This window comes from Centropristis striata, chromosome 22, assembly GCF_030273125.1.
Source record: "Centropristis striata isolate RG_2023a ecotype Rhode Island chromosome 22, C.striata_1.0, whole genome shotgun sequence".
In the NCBI taxonomy this organism is placed as follows: domain Eukaryota; kingdom Metazoa; phylum Chordata; class Actinopteri; order Perciformes; family Serranidae; genus Centropristis; species Centropristis striata.
Window position 1 is genome coordinate 21,854,344 of NC_081538.1, and position 19,408 is coordinate 21,873,751.

A 19,408-nucleotide genomic window follows, 5' to 3' on the forward strand; every position below is an offset into this window, starting at 1 on the left:
CTCTTATTCTTACCAGCACTCTAATGAACATCTCTGGTGAAAGATCACAGGTGTTTTTCTGGCACAAACTTAACATTCTTATCTAGGCCTTATTCTACTTCTCCTCTCTTCCAGTACTTCTCCACCTTTCAGTTAAATCTCTGCAGCATATTGATTATACATATAACATCATATAGATCACTCAGGGTTACATTATTTAATCACACTTTGTCATACAAATAGCTACATAGTCCCTCTAGAGACCCTCATAAAGAGATACTAGCTTAACTCTCACCACATTATTTACTCTACAATGGTTTAACTGAACTCTGTGAGATCAGTGAGCTTGACATTTTTTGTAGCCATCTCCTGACTTCTACTTTTCAATTATCTTTTCTCTGAGTTGCTAGGAGTGTTCTTTAGTCTTCATGTTACAATTGTAGCAGGAATAGTAGTGATGAACTAGAGACTGGACCTCCCAGACACACATGTTTTTATACTACGATCACTTGACACACATCAACTATACTCAGGTGATCTCCATTTCACTAACTGTGACTCTGCTGCATCAACTAGCTGGAACTTTGTTGAATTAGGTCAGTTACTTTAAAGGGTATGAATACTGATGCAATCATTTATTTTACCTCATATATTTTTAATTAATTGACATTATTTTGTAAAAAATCTGTTTTCACTTTGATATTAAAGAGGTTTTTTTTCAAATTCTTTTTAAAAAGGCCAAATTATATTGACCATTATTTCATGTGTAAAAGCAACCTTTTATAGGCATTGTATATAGTTTTTTATTTTTATGTTTTTATGTGCTGTGTATGTATGACCTTGCACTGTGGGCTCTGTCTGTTAATAAATAACACATTCCATTCACTAATGTCTACATGTCTCATTAATAAGTCAATAATGTGTAGTGAGCAGTAAAAGTTGTTAAATTAAATACACAATTAAGTCATTACAATTGCAATCCAATTGTAATCGAGTAACAACACTGTAATACAGTAGGTTAAAAGCCATGAATAAGTCAAGCACTTGATATAACATGTCATGACATTTGCTTTAGTATTTTTGTCTCTTTACACTGCCTTTAAGTTAAGAACCTTTTAGGTTATTTTTAAGGTCCTAAAAAATCAAAAACATTACTACTGCCATTCATTTTAAAGATAATTTGAACAAAGAATGAACAAGAAGTTGATTTCTGTTTAATAATGCATTACAAGTTTTGCCCCGAGTGGGATTCGAACCTGCGTTTAGATAGTCGTTGTCAAAATGGAAAAAAACTGTCCACGGTGCTGATCATCACTGAAGTTCACCTATACGCGACTGGCCTCCGCATGGCAGACGAGAATTCTACCACTGAACCACCAATGCTCTCATGGCAACTGAAAGTCCTAGTACACCCAGGTGTCCCAAATTACAGTAAACCCCCAACACTAGCATACTGCAAATGCATCACCACGACCGTTAGCAGCTTGGAGTTGTGTAACCACTGATTATGAACAACATTGACGATCTTTTGCATTGGCTGGGAATTGGACCTGGATTTCCCCTGGTAAAAATGTTACTTCTAGTGGCTGGTCCCCTCTTGTCCCCCTTCGATAGCTCAGTTGGTAGAGCGGAGGACTGTAGAGGAAAAACTGCACGGAGTGTCAATTGTGGAAATCCTTAGGTCGCTGGTTCAAATCCGGCTCGAAGGAGTGGCTTTTGAAAGTACATACTGACTGTTCAACAAATAGTAGATTCAAATAGAGAAGACCAAACTAACTGCATTCCTAATATATCCTGTTGCTAGCTCAACCATTAATTGATTTTGAAACAGTAGCTCCCTCGGCAAAGGCATGAAAAGCGACCCACCACCTCACAGAGTTTATAGTATATTGCCTGCTGGCCTCAATTTGTTGTTGATTTGCATCTTTTGTAGTTTTGTTGTTTCACTTTGTAATTGTTTTGGTCTTTATATAGTTGTTTTTTCGTGTGGCTATATGGGTGTTTAATGCCTGTTCGCCTCTTTTTGTTGTTGTTTTGTGTCACTCTGTCTGTCTTTGTAATCCATCCATGATGAGAACTACTTAGTTAACAGTGACACTACGCTATATTATGATGTTTTTTTAAATTTTTTAAGAAATATGGGCTGTTTTCAGTCAGGAGGCCGAGCGGTCCAAGGGGTTGCGTTAAGGTTGCAGTCTCCACGGGAGGCGTGGGTTTGAATCCCACTTCTGACAGCCTTTGTTTTTCACTGGAACTCTTAGCTGTTTCATTATGTTTAGAATTTAATTATCTGTATGGTTATCCCAAACAATGGGCAGCTTTTCAAGTCTCTATTTACTAGAAGGAGGAGACAGGAAACCAGGCTCCCAGGATAAGGCACCCTGTCAAACAGTTGTTTGACAGTTTGATCAGTGTTTGACTGAAAATCGACTTATCCCACACACAAAGGGAAAAATGCTCATGCCCCGTGTGAGGCTTGAACTCACGACCTTCAGATTATGAGACTGACGCGCTGCCTACTGCGCCAACGAGGCACAAAAGCAGTAAGACTGCATTGATGAAACGGAGATGTGTGATGAACATGAACAAAAGGGAGTGCTGAAGCTTCAAACAACAACCAGCAGCCACATGGCCCATTCATGTATCCTATTCACTAGGCAAAACCTAATTGAAGGCTCATTGCACTCTGGTAGTTGTGTAACCACTGATTATAAACAAGATCGACGATCTTTTGCATTGGCCAGGAATCGGACCCGGGTCTCCCGCGTGGCAGGCGAGAATTCTACCACTGAACCACCAATGCTCTCATGGCAACTGAAAGTCCTAGTACACCCAGGTGTCCCAAATTACAGTAAACCCCCAACACTAGCATACTGCAAATGCATCACCACGACCGTTAGCAGCTTGCTATTGAGTGACTCCCCGATGGTCTAGTGGCTAGGATTTGGCGCTCTCACCGCCGTGGCCCGAGTTCGATTACCAGTCAGGTAATCCAAAATTGACAGGAGCTGCGTGCTTTATTTAAACAAGGGACAGGGTGTTTACAATCGACGTCATTTGTGCCAGTTGCCGTGGCTCCCTGCTGGTGGATGAAACAAAGTTCCCACATGTCAGAGGAAGCATGATTATTGTGGAAGTACCGCAAAATATGAATGGAACTTCTTAAATAGTTACAAATCCAACCCAATGAAAATTACTTGAATCGTATTCCTCCATAGCTAGCTGCAAATGGCATAGTGTGCACGACTGTACTATGCATAGTTGTTCAGACACCAGTGAGGGCTCTTCATAAATTGAGCTTCCCTGAGATTTGATCTCATGTTGCTGCAGTTCAGGTCAACAGTGCTCATCATGACATATGACGCAGCATGACAGATCAATGCTCAACTTTACCCGCAATGCAGTTTCATCGAGTGAGGCACTGCGTTGGCCATAAAATACAAGTGCACATTCTGTACTGTACTTCCGAACCAAGAGCAACAAAGAAGATGACAACCTTGACAAGCATCATGTAAATATACATGTGTATGCATTAAACACCAATCTCAAAAAGAAAACTGCAGAAAAATAAAAGATGTTCTCTCCAAACACTAGCCAAACACAAGAAACTTGGTTACATTTCTTTTCAAGTATGGATTAGTTCACACTATTGACAAATATTCCTTTTTAAAGCAATTTAGGAAAATAAACTTACCTTGGAAACCTTGCCAGTGATTTGGACCTTCCTAATGTTAACTCTTGTCCCATTATACAGCTTGTCTCCTTATCCTTGTAGAACTTGGTTATCAATAAAGAGAAACTGTCCAGCCCCACTGCCTTTCACCTCTTACGATGTGTCTGGGTGTGTTTTCAGCAACTGCAGCCTGTGACATAACATTCTAGAACAGTGATGCATTAGAGCCACAAGGACTGTGAATGGAACAATCTCCACACAATCTTTTGCAAGTCTGTGAAACCAGTGGGATGGGCCACGACCTTCAGAAACTGATGCACCTAAACCTATGCACCAACAAGGCACAAAATGCAGCTACACGTCATTGGTATAAGGGAGATATGTTGACCAGGAATAACCCCATTAAAGGCCCATTGTACTCTGGTAGTTGTGTCATGACTGATTTCAAACAACAATGAAGATCTGTTGCATTGGCCGGGAATGGGACCCATGTCTCCGGCGAGAATTCTACCACTGAACCACCAATGCTGACATGACAGTAAAAAGTCCTAGTACACCAAGGTCTCCCAAATCACAACCAAGCACAAAGGTCCAATAGATCTGACATGGTCCTTTGGTGTGGTGTGGTGTGGTGTGGTGTCTGACGTTTCACATCTCACCAACTGAAGCATCTTCTGATGTTGTTTTCATGTATTTACTACAAGAAGGAGACAGGAAACCAGGCTCCCAGGATAAGAGCACCCTGTCAAACAGTTGAGTGTTTGACTGAAAATCGACTTATCCCACACACAAAGGGAAAAAAGCTCATGCCCCGTGTGAGGCTTGAACTCACGACCTTCAGATTATGAGACTGATGCGCTGCCTACTGCACCAACGAGGCACAAAAGGAAGTAAGACTGCATTGGTGAAACGGAGATGTGTTGATGAACATGAACAAAAGGGAGCTATGCTAAACTGAGAACTTGGACTTCTCCAGCTCTTCATTTCCCCATCAACGATCTGCGCAGAAAAATAGTGAGGTTTTTTCTGTTGGTGACAGATTATCAATTGTCAAGGTTTCCTCATGCAATTTTTCTAACACCGTGTACGTTAGCCTCGGGTTTACCCGGATCGTACTTCTGTCCTTCACAATAAAATTCAGTAGCCCTACAGTAAAAATACAGATGGACTTTTAAGGTCCTAGCCCGAGCGTTTTACTGCTTTCCCTCATCAGAGTTACTTTCGTGTTGTAATGAGACATGTTAAGGACGTGAGATATAACGTTAAAAAAAACTATGACAGTGTTCTGGCTGTTCATTCATCCAGTTGTGAAATGTAACTTAGTACATTTACTAGTAGGCTACTGTACTTAAGTAATGTACTTAAGTACAATTTCAGCAGCTTGTACTCAAGTGTATCCATAATGCTTCTTCTAAACTTTTGTTTTTTGTTTAGTTGTTCAGTACAAACACACCTGCTTACACAGGTGCAGCAGTGTGTGTGAAATGTATTTTATCTATAAAGGATGTAGAGGGTCAATTCTATGAAAGTTAACCTTTAATAACGGTGTGATGAAAATGATTTTGGGTCAAAAAGGGTTAAGCAGAATGTAGAATACAGGACTTTACTTGTAACAGGTCAGTTTTACACTGCTGTATAGCTACTTTTAATGAAGTAAAAGATCTGAATACTTCAAAAGCTTCATTGTTTCTTAAGTCACATGACCTGGCAATAGCTGTGAGATTCAGCAACAGTTTAAGTGTTAACTCCCCTCCCCCACTAGGCCGGGCAACCTTCACCTTCAAGTTCTTCTCCTTGTGTAGTTCAAAGCTTTTTAGCCACAGGTGGTCTATCAGTGAAGTGCAGTCTGACTCATCAAACAGAGCTCATTGTCAAGACACACAGAAAGGCAGGCCTTTAATCAAGTTACTCAAAAGATCAATAACATCAGATATAAAATAAAAAATATAACTATTGTGAATTACATTTTTTGTCCTACAAAACCCAGACAGGGAAAGGGCCTAGGGCTAAGATGTATATCTCCTAATTACTGCTCTTCATTAAGCCTCAAACAATGCATGTCTATTATGTATTAATATACTAATAATATATGGGGTTTTTTCTTAACAGTTACAATGCACAAACAGTCTTTTTTCCCTTGAAGGATGACTGTTTCTTTCCGCAAAGGACCACTTGGATATCTCCGTCAGGATCCAACTGATGCAGCCAGAGTCATCAAGGACAACCCTTCGCTACAGGACAAGTCGGCACCTGTAAAGGCAGATTTGGTCAGACAGAATGCCCTCACTGTGGTCCGTCAGAGAGGAGGGGATGTGTCAGATAAAACTGAGGTGTTCGGAGAATACATTCTGCAGTTTGGAAAGTACAAGGGGAAGTCCTTCCGCTGGCTACTTGAGAATGATATTGGATATACCATCTACCTACTCAAGAGGCAGCAAAAAGAAAAAGAGGCTGCAGGACTATTCATGGCAGAGGGGCATAGCAAGGACAGCCTACTGTCATTTCTGAGTTATGCCCTTAGCTTTGCAGAGATCCAGTCCCTTCTGAACTATGAGACAGCCAAACCAGTTGTGATGGCAGCATCAGAGGATGACCAGCTGGTGGGTTTTGGTTCTCGTGGCGAGAAATCTGGGACAGTAGGGATGATGGTTACACAGCTTTTATTCTCAAGAAAAGATGTGTTCCAGGGACAAAAATGCACAAGCGACAACAATACCTGCAGAAGAAGCAACACTCAACCTCTGCCTCTTCTCAGATGAAGCATGCCTCACAAGCTCCTGCTGAAGCTATGGGTAGGTCGTGTTTTCCATTTGTTTTGTCAAAAAGATGTATATGCTTTCATGGTATTTTAGTACACCAAGTGGAATAAACTCCCATCATGTCCGTGGTGGTCATACTAGCCTAAGTATTGTGAAGACATATTACTTTATTCTAATCCTTGTGTGTTGCATTATAGTGATGGATGAAGATATGGAGCTGGAGAGAGCGATGCTGAGTATCTCTCCTTCCAAGCATCACGTGGAGAGCTGTGAGTAAATATGTGTTTTCTTTTATTTGTTTGTTTTTTTGCTGCCTTAAGATTCAAAGTTATTTACGGTATAGTCTGTGTATTCCTTTTTATGTAATATATATATATGCAGTAGTGCTCGGGGCGAAGCCCCCGGACGCAATTTCGTCCCGCTACTAGTCCTACAACTTAAAGAGTTGCAGGACAAATTATATATCAAAACGTGCGGTTTGATCGGGATCGGTGTGCTATTACTTTTCTCTACAGAATACGAATTTTTCGTGACATAAGTCGCGAAAAACTGCTAAAAATTTTGCATTGAAATTAATGGGACAGCCGACAAAAAATGAGCGAAAAAGAACAATAATTGGAGATTTTTAAACGTCTACTTCTCCGGCATAATTTCACCTAAAGACTCAATTTAAACTTTAAACAGTAGACACAAGTCTTGTGTATCAGTGTATTAATCCACGTTTCGATAGGTCATATAGTTTTTTATCAATCCCTGTTCAATGACCATGATCATTTTTGGAGAAATTCTGAGATTATAATGGGTGTGTATTGCACGGAATGTTCGTGTCAGAGTGTGTGATGTCATCGCTCAGTGTAGAGGGAGAGGTAAAACTGTTAAAAATAAATTTGAAAACTGCGCTCCAGGCCGCAAATTCCAATCTACAGAAATAATTTATACATAGAAACGTAGGAAAATTTGTCTTCTCACTCACAATCCTCTGGTAAAGCTGTCAGAGTTATAGTTTGGGCGTAAGACGCAGAGATGATCCACCAACACGCACCAACAGCCGCATTGGCTCCCATATTAAAAACGCAGGAAGATTTCGGAAAAAGGGAAAAAAAACTGTTTTTTTAGATCGCTCTAACAAAGCTATTTTCTCATTTTTCTCTACAAAACATATGTAGACGTTCAGGAAGAACTCAGGACGCTCAAAGTGAAGTCGGATCAATGATAGGTATTATGGTTTTGCCAAAAATGCTTTCTGTTCGAGACCAGAAATTTCAGTCTGTCCACCTCTGCTGTCACTATGCCGGAACAGGTGCCAGTTAATTCTGTTGATTGCTTTGATCTGATTGCCTTTGATCTTTGATGTGATTACAGTTACAGATACACACACACATGCGCGTAAGCACGCAGACTCCTCACACATGCATACACATGCTTCAAACACACGCATGCACGCGCGCACGCGCACACACACACACAGTAACTTTATGTGATTTTAATTACACACACACACACACACACACACACACACTTACATTTACATTTAGTCATTTAGCAGACACTTTTATCCAAAGCGACTTACAGGAAGAGTAAAAACAAACACACACACACACTTTGAGGTTAAAGGGCATAGTTTGAAATCTCTGAAGAATCTCATCATAGTGTACACACACTGGCAGTAGCCCCCGTGGCCCTTTCAAAATTTCCCCAGAGGAAATTTTCAAGTTTATTTATCTTACTCTGAATAATAATTAAGTGTTTATTATGCTTATATGGTTTCAGAGACCCAGATGCCTCCTGAGACATCCACAGAGCCCAGTCAAGTGCCACTGCAACCACCAATTGCACAGCAAGCTCAAAGTAAGTATATACATTTTTGAATTTGGTTGTGTGAATGCCAAAGAGATAAAATCAGCTAACAAACTAAATCTTAATCACTTGCTTTGTCTAATCTTGTCTGACTAGGTCAGCCTTTACCCAAGCCATCAGCAGTCCCCAGCATTCCTCCTCCAATGCCACCTCTGGTAGCCTGTTAAACACATGTGCATCAAGGTCACACTACAATACCAACATCATCATTAAGCTGGATTTGTTCCATTGTATGAGGCGATTCCTCCGTGAGTGTGTGTCAGAGCACCATCCCCTGTACAGCTCCTTTGCGCAGTTCCTGTCTGCAGCCTTTTCCGTGGTGGATCAGGAAGACCTACAGAGGCTTAAAGACACCTATGCCTTCTGTGGAATTCAGCCTGCAAACCCAACTAAAGTGCACATTCGTGAGCACTGCAGGACCAGAATTCCAGGGCCGGAGGAGCTCATCAAGAGAGTCGAGGGAGTTTTCCAGCACTTCCATCTTGCGACTGACCCCAATGGTGCTCCTCTTTTTAAGCCCTCTATGCTGAAGGCATGGCGGATACAGCGGGTACACATCCTGCGAGGCTGCCTCAGTGATCCAGAGGTGGAAGGTGGGATCCTGTACAGGCACGGAGGAACACTCCAGCTCAACCATGTGCAGGGTGAAGGAGCTAAAGTTCCTGTGTGGATCCCTATCAGAGGCACATCTCAGCAGGAGGGCTACCATTTCCACCAAGCCCAGTGGGTCACAGGAACCCGTGTTTCAACAGAGCTGTTCCAAGCTCAGGGGATGACTGGTGTGGCTCGGTGGAATTACCAGCGTCTGGTGGACTTGAAACAGCCAGGTGTTCAACTCCCGGTTGTCTTTGATCCAGTGTTGATGGCAGAACTGAATGCAGTCTCTGAACGTGTTTTGGGTCACGTGAAGTATCCTGCGTTTCATTTCACAAGTGGAGACACCGGAGAGAAGTTTGGCCTGGAATATGTTGAGCCTGGTTGCCGCCCAGTACCTCTAGACTGGGATAAACATAGGAGCAAAACCGACTCTGCCCATGCCCAAAATCCACCTCCTCAGAGCAGCCCACTCACTACCCAGTCTGAGCTTCATGGCTCCACCCAAGCTGTTTCAGTTCCCTGCATGCCCTCCTGCAGATTTTGCTGCTCAAGATGTGACTGCACATACAACTACCGAGCCTCCGACAAAGCCAGGTAAGCATATCACAGACAGACAAAGTAGTGGACAAAACGTCAGCATTAGTAGCAGTGCCTTTGTTTTAAAAATTAGAGCTGTGACAATATTAGGGCCTTAATTAATTTGTCAATGATCAGACTTTACATAAACTAACCATGCAAGTGTATAAATTATTTTTTTTTCCTTCCAGGGGCCAGAAACACTTATTCCACTCTGTCTTTTGTTGTTTCAGAAACCATACATCCACCTTGTTTGCCCCTGCGGTCCTCACCAACTGCTGCTCGTACTGGACCTGTGAAGACTGGTGGGAGGGTGTTTGTGTTGGACCACAAGCGCTGGCCAGCCACTATGACCAAGGCTATTGACGGCTTACTTCACAAACACCGTGGACAGAAGGACATGCTCAAGCTTGTCGACCAGGACTATGCAGCTCTCGTTCACGACTCCTCCACAGACCCAAACAGCATGCTCCACCCGACAACAAAATTGCATATTTCCCAGTATCTTAAGCACCTCTGCAAGATGCTCAACACCAGCTCATCTATTAATACCAGCCCGGAAAAACTGCAGGAGAGGCAGGAACTCTGGCACTCTCTTACAGAGGGCAGTGACACCACCAGTGTGCCAGTAGTGCCCATGCCTCTGACAGTAGTCAACCCAGCTCCACCCGCCACACCTCCATCTCAAGATGCAATTGAATAAATAGTTAAAAGCATCCTGGAGAAGCAGCAGCAGCAACAACAGCCAGCACAGAAGAAGAAACTGACAAAAACGTGTCTTTCCTGTGGCCAGCCGAAGTCAAGGTATGAGAATGATGGCTCTTCCATCCACTTCTTTTACCAGCAAGGCCCTGTCAGATATTTTTACTGCTCCACTAAGGTGTTTAAAACCTATGGCGCTGAAGGTCTGACAAATGCAAAAATGCCTTTCCAAGACTTTGTGGAAACAGATTTCTTCCAGCGGGAACTGGAGGCCACAAGGAAAAGGGTGGAGGAGAAAGGGCAGCAGAAGAGGAAAAGGACTGAGCCCCAGCCTACAGGTCGCAAGTGTCGATTTTGTAAAATGGAACTGAAGCAGGGCCCTTACAGTCCCCATGTCCACACTGGGTTTCCTGGATTAGTAGGAAAGTACATTTACTGCCCTAGCAAAGTATTCTCCCTTTACAAAGACCAGGGCATGGAGAAGGAAATGACCTGGAAAGAGTTCCAGGAGTCAGCCTTTTATGAAGCTGAAAAACAGAGATGGGAGGCCGAAAAGAACAAATAACTGACAGAATTGTTTGTACAGTGGCTTGCAAAAGTTTTCATACACCTTGGATGTTTCACCCTTTTGTTGCATGTGTTAAAGCAAAAAAAGGTTGAAACATCCAAGGGGTATGAATAATTTTTATAGGCATTGTATATAGTTTTTTATTTCTGTTTTACTTTTTATTGTCTGTTAATAAATAATACATTCCATTCACTAATGTCTACATGTCTCATTAATAAGTCAATAATGTGTAGTGAGCAGTAAAAGTTGTTAAATTAAATACACACGTTTTAAGTCATTACAATTGCAATCCGATTGTAATAGAGTAACAAAACTGTAATACAGTAGGTTAAAAGCCATGAGTAAGTCAAGCACTTGATATAACATTTCATGACATTTGCTTTAGTATTTTTGTCTCTTTACACTGCCTTTAAGTTAAGAACCTTTTAGGTTATTTTTAAGGTCCTAAATTACTTAAAAAAACAAAAACATTACTACTGCCATTCATTTTAAAGATAATTTGAACAAAGAATGAACAAGAAATTGATTTCTGTTGTTAAAATAATTAATTATTTTCTATATTGGTAAATGATTTGATGCTTGATTTCTGCTCCTCTGTTGTCTGTCTCTGTTCTCTGTCTCTGTGAGTGACACAGGTCACTATCAAAGGTCAAACCTTGAGTGTAATAAATATCTCTGTGCATTTATATTAAATCAGGCAATATGATTTTGATACCATTATTATGTTTGTGTGTTAATGTTGGTATAGAAACTTTGTTTACATATATTTCATTGTCTGTTTCATATTTTTTAGACTTTTAGAATCTATGTGAGACAGTGAAAATTATTTGACTCTGTAGACATAATATCTTTGTTATACATAACAAGACAGAATGTTTTTGTTGAATGTTCTGGAGAAGAGGCCAGGTCAGGATGGCCTTGTCCGGGGCAGCAAGCACCCAGGTGGCATTGACGTGCCGTTGTATTAATTAAAACTGGCGAATCAGCGATCAAGAGGGCGGGACTTCCTGGAGGAAATCGACCAGCATGTTTTGTAAACAAATGTTAGTATTTTAATGGGTTCACGGAGAGAGTCATGGTTCAGACTTCACGAACTGAAACACGTCTGTTTGTATTCAGGGACATGAGTTTTTGAACCCAGAGATTCTTTGTAAAGTGCACATTTTTTGACGTATTGTAATAAAACTATGTTAAACTGAGAAACTTGGACGTCTCCAGCTCTTCATTTCCCCATCAACGAACTGCGCAGAAAAATGGTGAGGTTTTTTCTGTTGGTGACAGATTATCAATTTTCAAGGTTTCCTCATGCAATTTTTCTAACACTGTTTAATAATGCATTACAAGTTTTGGCCTGAGTGGGATTCGAACTTGCGTCTAGATAGTCGTTGTCAAAATGGAAAAAAACTGTCCATGGTGCTGATCATCACTGAAGTCCATCTATACGCGACTGGCCGCTTTCTTCTGCAGGATAGTTACTGGTGCTAATGAGGTTTTGTAGTTGTTCCCCCAGACCTCGACACAGTACATTAGATATGGCAAAACGAGTGCACAGTAAAGAGTGTGGAGTGATTTATGATCCAAAGCCTGCTTTGCTTTGTTTATTACTGCAATGCTCTTTGACAATTTGGTTTGTACATATTTTATGTGTGATTTCCAACTGATTACATCATCGATCATAACTCCAAGAAATTTTATTTTGTGTACTCTTTCAATTTCCACCCCCTCTATTTCAAACTTAACCTGCACATCTCTTTTACCATATCCAAACAGCATAATTTTAGTCTTGGCCAGGTTTAGGGATAATTTGCTGTAATCAAACCAGTTTTTTAGTTTGATCATTTCCTCAGTAAGATCCTTCAGAAGCTCAGCGAGATCGCCTCCTGAGCAGAAGATGTTTGTATCATCCGCAAACAGGACTAATTTCAGTAGCGTGGACACTTTGCATATATCATTAATGTACAGTATAAACAACTTTGGACCCAGTACTGACCCTTGAGGTACGCCACAAGCAATGTCCAAGCATGATGAGCAGTAATCACCCAACTTCACAAACTGTTTTCTCCCGTTAAGATAACTTTTAATCCAATCTAGAACCACTCCTCTTACTCCGTACTTTTCTAGTTTGCAAATTAATGTCATGATTGATTGTGTCAAATGCTTTTTTAAAATCAATAAAAACACCAATTGCCTGTTGTTTCTTGTCTATAGCCGTTGTGATTTCCTCTATTGATTCTATAATTGCTGATGATGTTGATCTGTTTGATCTAAATCCACATTGACTGTCAGAAAGTAGTTGATGCTTTTCTAAAAAAGCATCTAACCTGGAGTTGAAGAGTTTTTCAAGAATCTTGGAGAATTGCGGAAGTAAAGAGACAGGTCTGTAATTTGTGAAGTTGTGTTTGCTCCCAGCTTTGTGTTAGGGCTAGCGGGGAGAGGCTCGAGCGCACAACACAGGAGGCAGGGTTTAGTAGAGTTCAGGGTTTTATTTGCAGGGTGATGTGGAGGGGAAAGGCTGGGTGAGCTGGAGGTGAGCTGGAGGGGAGCCGGAGGTGAAGAGCAGGTGAGGTGACTGGGCTGGTTGACGGGCAGGCAAGCTGGATCACTGCTGGAGAGGGGAGATCAGGTACTAATCAGGGAAGATCTGGCGATGACTGGCAGGAGAGCTGGAGTCTTGTAGGCAGAGGGGTTGATTGGAGAGTGGCAGCAGGTGTGCAGTGATCCGGCTGTAAGCTCATTCACCTCGTCAACTCAACCTGTTGCAGCTGTATCTGTGGAGTTTGAGCTGAGGTGCTGGGAGTGGATGAGGCCGGAACAGAGGGGTGTGAAGGGGCAGAGGAGGAGGGTGTGGGTGGAGCCGTAACAGCTTTGTATAATGGTATAACCTTAGCAGTCTTCATTCCATCCGGAAATGTCCCGGTTTGAAATGATAAATTGAATATATGAGTCAGCGGTTTTACAATTGCCGGTATTACCAGTTTTACTAGAGCCATATCTATGTCTTGAAAATCAGTGGATCTTTTGTTTTTGCAGTTCTTTACAATGTCCAAAATTTCAGCATCATCCACTGCCTTCAAGAACATAGAACTGGGATTTCTATCTACCAGTTTCTCCATCTTTTTACCAGTTGTCCCTGGGTCCGGAATTTTTCCTGCCAAGTCTGGCCCCACATTGACAAAGAATTTATTAAAACTGTTAGCTCCTTCTTCCATGTTATAGTTCTCTTTGTCCTTATCAATAAAGTATTGCGGATACTTGTCAGAAGTAGAGTTCTTTCTTATAATACTGTTTAAAAGATTCCATATTCCTTTGATATTGTTTTTATTATCATCCAGAATTTTTTTATAATACTCTTTTATTTGCCCTTATAATATGAGTTAGCTTATTTTTATATTTTTTATATTTATTTTCTGCTTCTACTGTTTTCAGTCTTATAAATTCTCTATAGAATGTGTTTTTCTTTTTGCAGGCATTTTGTAATCCCTTTGTGATCCAGGGACAACTGGTGTAATTCTTTTTGCAATTCCACTCCTTTACAGGACAATTTTTATCATACAATGTCTTAACAATCCTCATGAATGTGTTGTAAGCACTGTTTGAATCATCCTTTTCATAAACCACCTCCCATTGCAGCTCCCCCAAGTCGTTATTTAACAATTTGATGGATTCCTCTGTCCTTGTGCGTTTGTACTGTTTTGGCCTATCTGTCCTGGTTATCTTATAATTACCATTGTACACCACAAAAGCTGGTAGGTGGTCAGTGATGTCCCTGATTAAGAAAACCACTCTCTGTTTTGTTTTCAATATCATTTGTGAAAATGTTGTCAATTAGGCAGAATAGGAGGTAATTCTACTGGGCCTGGTGATTTTGGGAAACAGGCTCACACTGTATATTGTATCGATAAAAGTATCGATGGCTGAGTAATTACTTGGATTTAGGAGGTCAATATTAAAATCACCGCAAACAAAAACAACTTTGTTACATAACTTTGAGAACATAGAGTCAATCCAGTTAGTGAAGATTTCAATACTTGTCCCTGGGGTTCTGTAAATACAGCTTATTATGATGTTTTTTGTTTTGTCCCTACAGATTTCTATTGTTATGTGTTAAGAATTCTCCAAGTTAGGAATGGGGTTTTGTATTCGTGCTTTTATTTTGAAGTTGGATGTTTTATTTTGAAAGCAGTGTACGCAGTTCCTTCCTGTCCCACGTTTGTCGATTTACATTTTGTTTGCAGTGGTACGGCAGTCACTGATGATGTAAGTTGTGGTTCTGGTGATGGGGAATGAATGAGAACATGACTTACCTTTTTGATAGTGATTTGTCGTTCCTGATGTGTATTTACAACTGTTAAATAGTCCGTTTTTTTGCTCGTTAGCATTATCGCGAGTTAGCGTGTGTATGCTAACTGAATTGAACTGAGTTTTGTTATGACTGGTAGCCTTCATACTACTGCTGGTTTATATGTGTGTGCTACATAGTTAACAGTCAAGTTAAAGTTATATTCATTAATATTAAGTTATAGAGTTAAATGCATTTTATATATTGTGAAGTGGTTGTTTAGCCTAGTCTATTCAATTGCATGTATTTAGAGCTGTGTACATTGATAATTGAATCCTTTATTTTTGTGATATAATTTCAGACACTGCATTGTACCAGAATACGTCGCACAGTCCCTCAGTAAACGCTATAAACCAATTGATGTCTCGCATGCTTTCTGACCGAAGCCCTGCAGTGGTCAATTAGGCAAAAATCAGCATCAGAGGTCACAATCCTCAACAAAGGTCCTTCGAGCCGGATTACTGACTGCTGCAGAACATGACATCAAAGGGAGATACAACATCTTCCCCACACGTTGATGCACAAGAGCGACATGCAAGGCAACACCGCACACCCAAGTACCTAGAAGACTACGTCCTTGCCTACCATCATCGTGGACCTGCCCTTTCCTCCCAACCCGACGACGGACAACATGAGGAGCAGAAAGGAGCAGCAGCCACAGCAGACGGTAGACAAGCAGATGCAAGTCTTCGTCTTGGTAACAGCAGAGCCTCACATAGCTCAATTTCAGGTGATCCACTGAGCACCACATCACTCAAGCAACTCATGGAATCCATATCCAAGAGTGAGAGGGAGGAAAGAGCTGAAATAGCTCGTGTCACCAACAAACTCCGCGAATATGAACATCGACAACGTCGTCGCCAAGAGCTGTTGGAGCATATTACATCATTCCTACAGGAAGAAGAAGAGAATGATGAGAATGACGATGTCAAAGGTGCCACATCCCCCCTCATGCAATCACATTCACCATTACGGCCCCCTTCATACATCCACTCTTCAAACCATTCTCCATCAGCAGAGAAGCAGGTGCGCAGCAAAGGGCCTCACACTGAAAGACACACACCAGCAGATATGATTTCAACATTAGAGAGAGAAGCTGAGCTGAGAGACTACACCCCTGAAGTAGTAGCTAACGGAGCAAAATCTGCATTCACACCAATACATTCAGCCTCTCCAAAGTACCCGATATCCGCCTATCCAATCATCTCATCTGGTGAATTGACGCCAATCTCAGGCCCACAGCGGCTGATAAAGCCAGTCCCCTTGCAACCTCAGGTAACAGGGCTACATCGCGGAGAGGACGTATTTGCCCCCAGTCACCTACCTCAAGCACAGCAGCTATTCACAACTACAGCCCCATCCTAAAAGCCCACAGCTTCATATCACAGACCACAAGCAGCAGCAAACTATCCTCCAGATCAATCCCCCTCAATCTACAGTCTACCTCAATATACACTTATGCCATCCCCTGTAGTGCTCCCTCAATCACTGCCACCTGCCCCAGTAGTGATTCCCTCTCCAGCTGCTCAGTCACAGTTCCCAACAAGCCAGACTACACCCCCTCACAACTTCAGTCTGCAACCACGCACTGTATATGGTGTGCCCAAACCCAGAATCCCAGACTTCACTACAGATAGTGAAAGGGAGTTCGCCAACCTCAAGTTAGCCTTGAATAACCTGCTCGAACCCCATGCTGAACTGACTGAAAAATACAAATATCATGTGCTACTCGAACACCTCAAGCTCCCAGAGGCACAGATGATCGGCCAGTCCTGCAGACATGATCCATTCCCATACTCAGCAGCCATGCATGCATTACAGCTTCAGTATGGTCAGCCACATCAGCTAGCGCAGAGTGAAATAGCAGCTATCCTCAATACACCTGATGTGAAGTCTGGGGACGCACGCACCTTCCAAAGCTTGGCTCTCAGAGTTCACCTCTTAGTGAGTATGTTGCTGTCTCTGGAAGGGCCCCAGGGGATGGAACTCAATTGCTGCTCCCACGTCGACCGACTCCTCAGTAAACTGCCCAGATATCACAGGGATGGGTTCATTGAATATCTCCAGCTGCAGGGAAAGCTCAACACTACAAGCCTCAACCCCTACAACCTACAAGACTTGAATGGTTGGCTTCAAGGTAAAGCTCAGCAGCAACGCCTGTCAAACCGACTAGTACAGCGCTATCAGCTTGAGAAACCTGCTAGTAATGGGAGAGAGAAAATCCCATCAAAAGGAAAGACCAGAGCATAGCAGTCTTCCATGGTGCAGAGCCCATCCAACCGAGCACTACAAGCAAGTACATGCCAGCTAGTGGTAAGAAGCCATTTAAAGTGCACTGCCTCTTCTGTGACAGCAAAGAAAATTATATCAGCCACTGCCCTAGCATTAAAGTGCAATCAACAACAGAGCTGGACAGGTGGATAACAGATGGAAAATGCTGCTTGAAGTGTGTGTGAAGAGTCGTGCAACCTCAAGAAACCTTGCAGTGACTGTGGCGACATCCATCTCCAAGTGCTCCACAGTATTGCTCAGTGCCGTTCCTCCGACCCACAGTCAAGAACATCAGAGAGCCGAGTATACTTGACTCCCAGCATAACCTCCAGCAAAGTGCTCCTGAAGGTGGTTCCCGTCCTGCTGCACAACGATTCTAATTCAGTAGAAACCTTCGCTGTATTAGATGATGGAGCACGACAGACTATGATCTTACCAACAGCTGTCCAGCAGCTCCGGTTGCACGGTGAGTCTGAAACCCTCGCCCTACGCACTGTAAGGACAGATGTCACACACCTCCAAGGGTTTAAGGTTAACTTCGAGATCTCTCCCAGTGGCAACCCACGGAAACGGTTCAAAGTACAGGGAGCATTTACCGCAGCAGGTCTAGATCTAGTGGAGCAAACCTACCCTGTACAGATGCTCCAAAAACGACATTCCCACCTGCGCGGAATACCACTGAAGTCATTCAACAAAGTACGGCCACTGGTATTGCTCGGCTCGGATCATGTGCACCTCATTACCGCCACGGAGCCAACCCGCAGAGGATCCAACGGCGGACCCATAGCCATCCACACTGCCCTTGGATGGGCCCTGCAAGGAGCAGAGAGGTGTATGTCAGAGCAACCATCAGTGACCCAGTGTCTGTTCACCTCATTCGCCAGTCCAGATGATCTCCTGTACCGGAACGTCGAAAGACTATGGCAACTCGATGTCTTACCTTTCCGAAATGAGAAAGTGGTCGTCCGCTCTCGTGAAGACCAGGATGCCATGAACCTTCTGGAACAAAGACGCAGCGGACGGAAGTTGAAGGAGTCCACCGCTATGCAACCCCCCTCCTGAGGAAACAAGGAGCACCCAAGCTCATCAGCTCCACTCATTCAGTCATGGCTCATCTGAGGGCCACAGAGAAGCGGCTTAAGAGAGAGCCAGAGAGAGCGGCAGTCTACTCAGCTGAGATGAACAAACTCATCAGCGCTGGGTACGTCAAGAAGCTTCAACCTAAGGAGGTGGAACAATCTGCCGAAGCATGGTATCTCCCCCATCATCTTGTGTGTCACAACAACAAATCACGCCTTGTCTTCAATTGTTCATTCCTGCACCAAAACGTCTCCCTGAACGATCAACTCTTACCTGGGCCTACACTGGGTCCATCGCTGGTAGGCGTTCTCATCCGGTTCAGGCAACACCAGATTGCAGTGAGTGGGGACATTCGTGCAATGTTTCACCAAATCCGCCTGCTACCAGAAGACAGACCACTCCTTCGGTTCATCTGGAGGGACCTGAGCTGTGAAGAACCACCAGATGTGTACAAATGGCAGGTGCTACCATTCGGCACAACCAGCAGTCCATGCTGTGCAATCTTCGCCGTACAGCAACATGCTCGTGCCTACCAAGACAGCTATCCGGAAGTGCTACAGTCGGTGCAACAGAGCTTCTATGTCGACAACTGCCTTGAAAGCTTTCCCACCATATCTGCCACCAAGGAAAGAGTTGACCAACTCCGCACCTTATTGGCAGAAGGAGGATTCGACCTCAGGCAGTGGGCCAGTAATCAACCAACAGTGGTAGCCCATCTTCCCACCGATGCCAGATCCTCGGCTACAGAACAATGGCTGAGCCAGAGCCAGACAGACCCACTTGAACCCACATTAGGCCTGAGATGGAAGTGTGCTGATGATGGAAGTGTGCTGATGACACCCTCAGCTATCAGTATCGGATCATTGAGCACTCTACACTGACAATGAGGACGGCTTATCAAGTGTTAGCCAGTCAGTATGATCCCTTAGGGTTCATGGTGCCATTCACAACCCGTGCCAAAGTGTTGATCCAGCAGCTTTGGTCTAAGCAAAGAGGCTGGGATGATC

At 42.9% G+C, this 19,408-nt stretch overlaps 4 non-coding genes across 4 annotated transcripts; 1 reads left to right on the forward strand and 3 right to left on the reverse strand.

The window, feature by feature from the left end:
- The first annotated feature begins 1,583 nt into the window (after positions 1-1,583).
- Positions 1,584-1,688, forward strand: trnay-gua (transfer RNA tyrosine (anticodon GUA)). The gene is made up of 2 exons: positions 1,584-1,620; positions 1,653-1,688. It is a non-coding gene; the product is annotated as a tRNA-Tyr (tRNA).
- Positions 1,689-2,440: 752 nt separating this feature from the next.
- On the reverse strand, positions 2,441-2,513 carry trnam-cau (transfer RNA methionine (anticodon CAU)). Its single transcript has one exon. It is a non-coding gene; the product is annotated as a tRNA-Met (tRNA).
- A 198-nt stretch (positions 2,514-2,711) lies between these two features.
- trnag-gcc (transfer RNA glycine (anticodon GCC)) lies at positions 2,712-2,782 on the reverse strand. The gene has a single exon. It is a non-coding gene; the product is annotated as a tRNA-Gly (tRNA).
- Positions 2,783-4,459: 1,677 nt separating this feature from the next.
- On the reverse strand, positions 4,460-4,532 carry trnam-cau (transfer RNA methionine (anticodon CAU)). The gene has a single exon. It is a non-coding gene; the product is annotated as a tRNA-Met (tRNA).
- Positions 4,533-19,408: the final 14,876 nt, after the last annotated feature.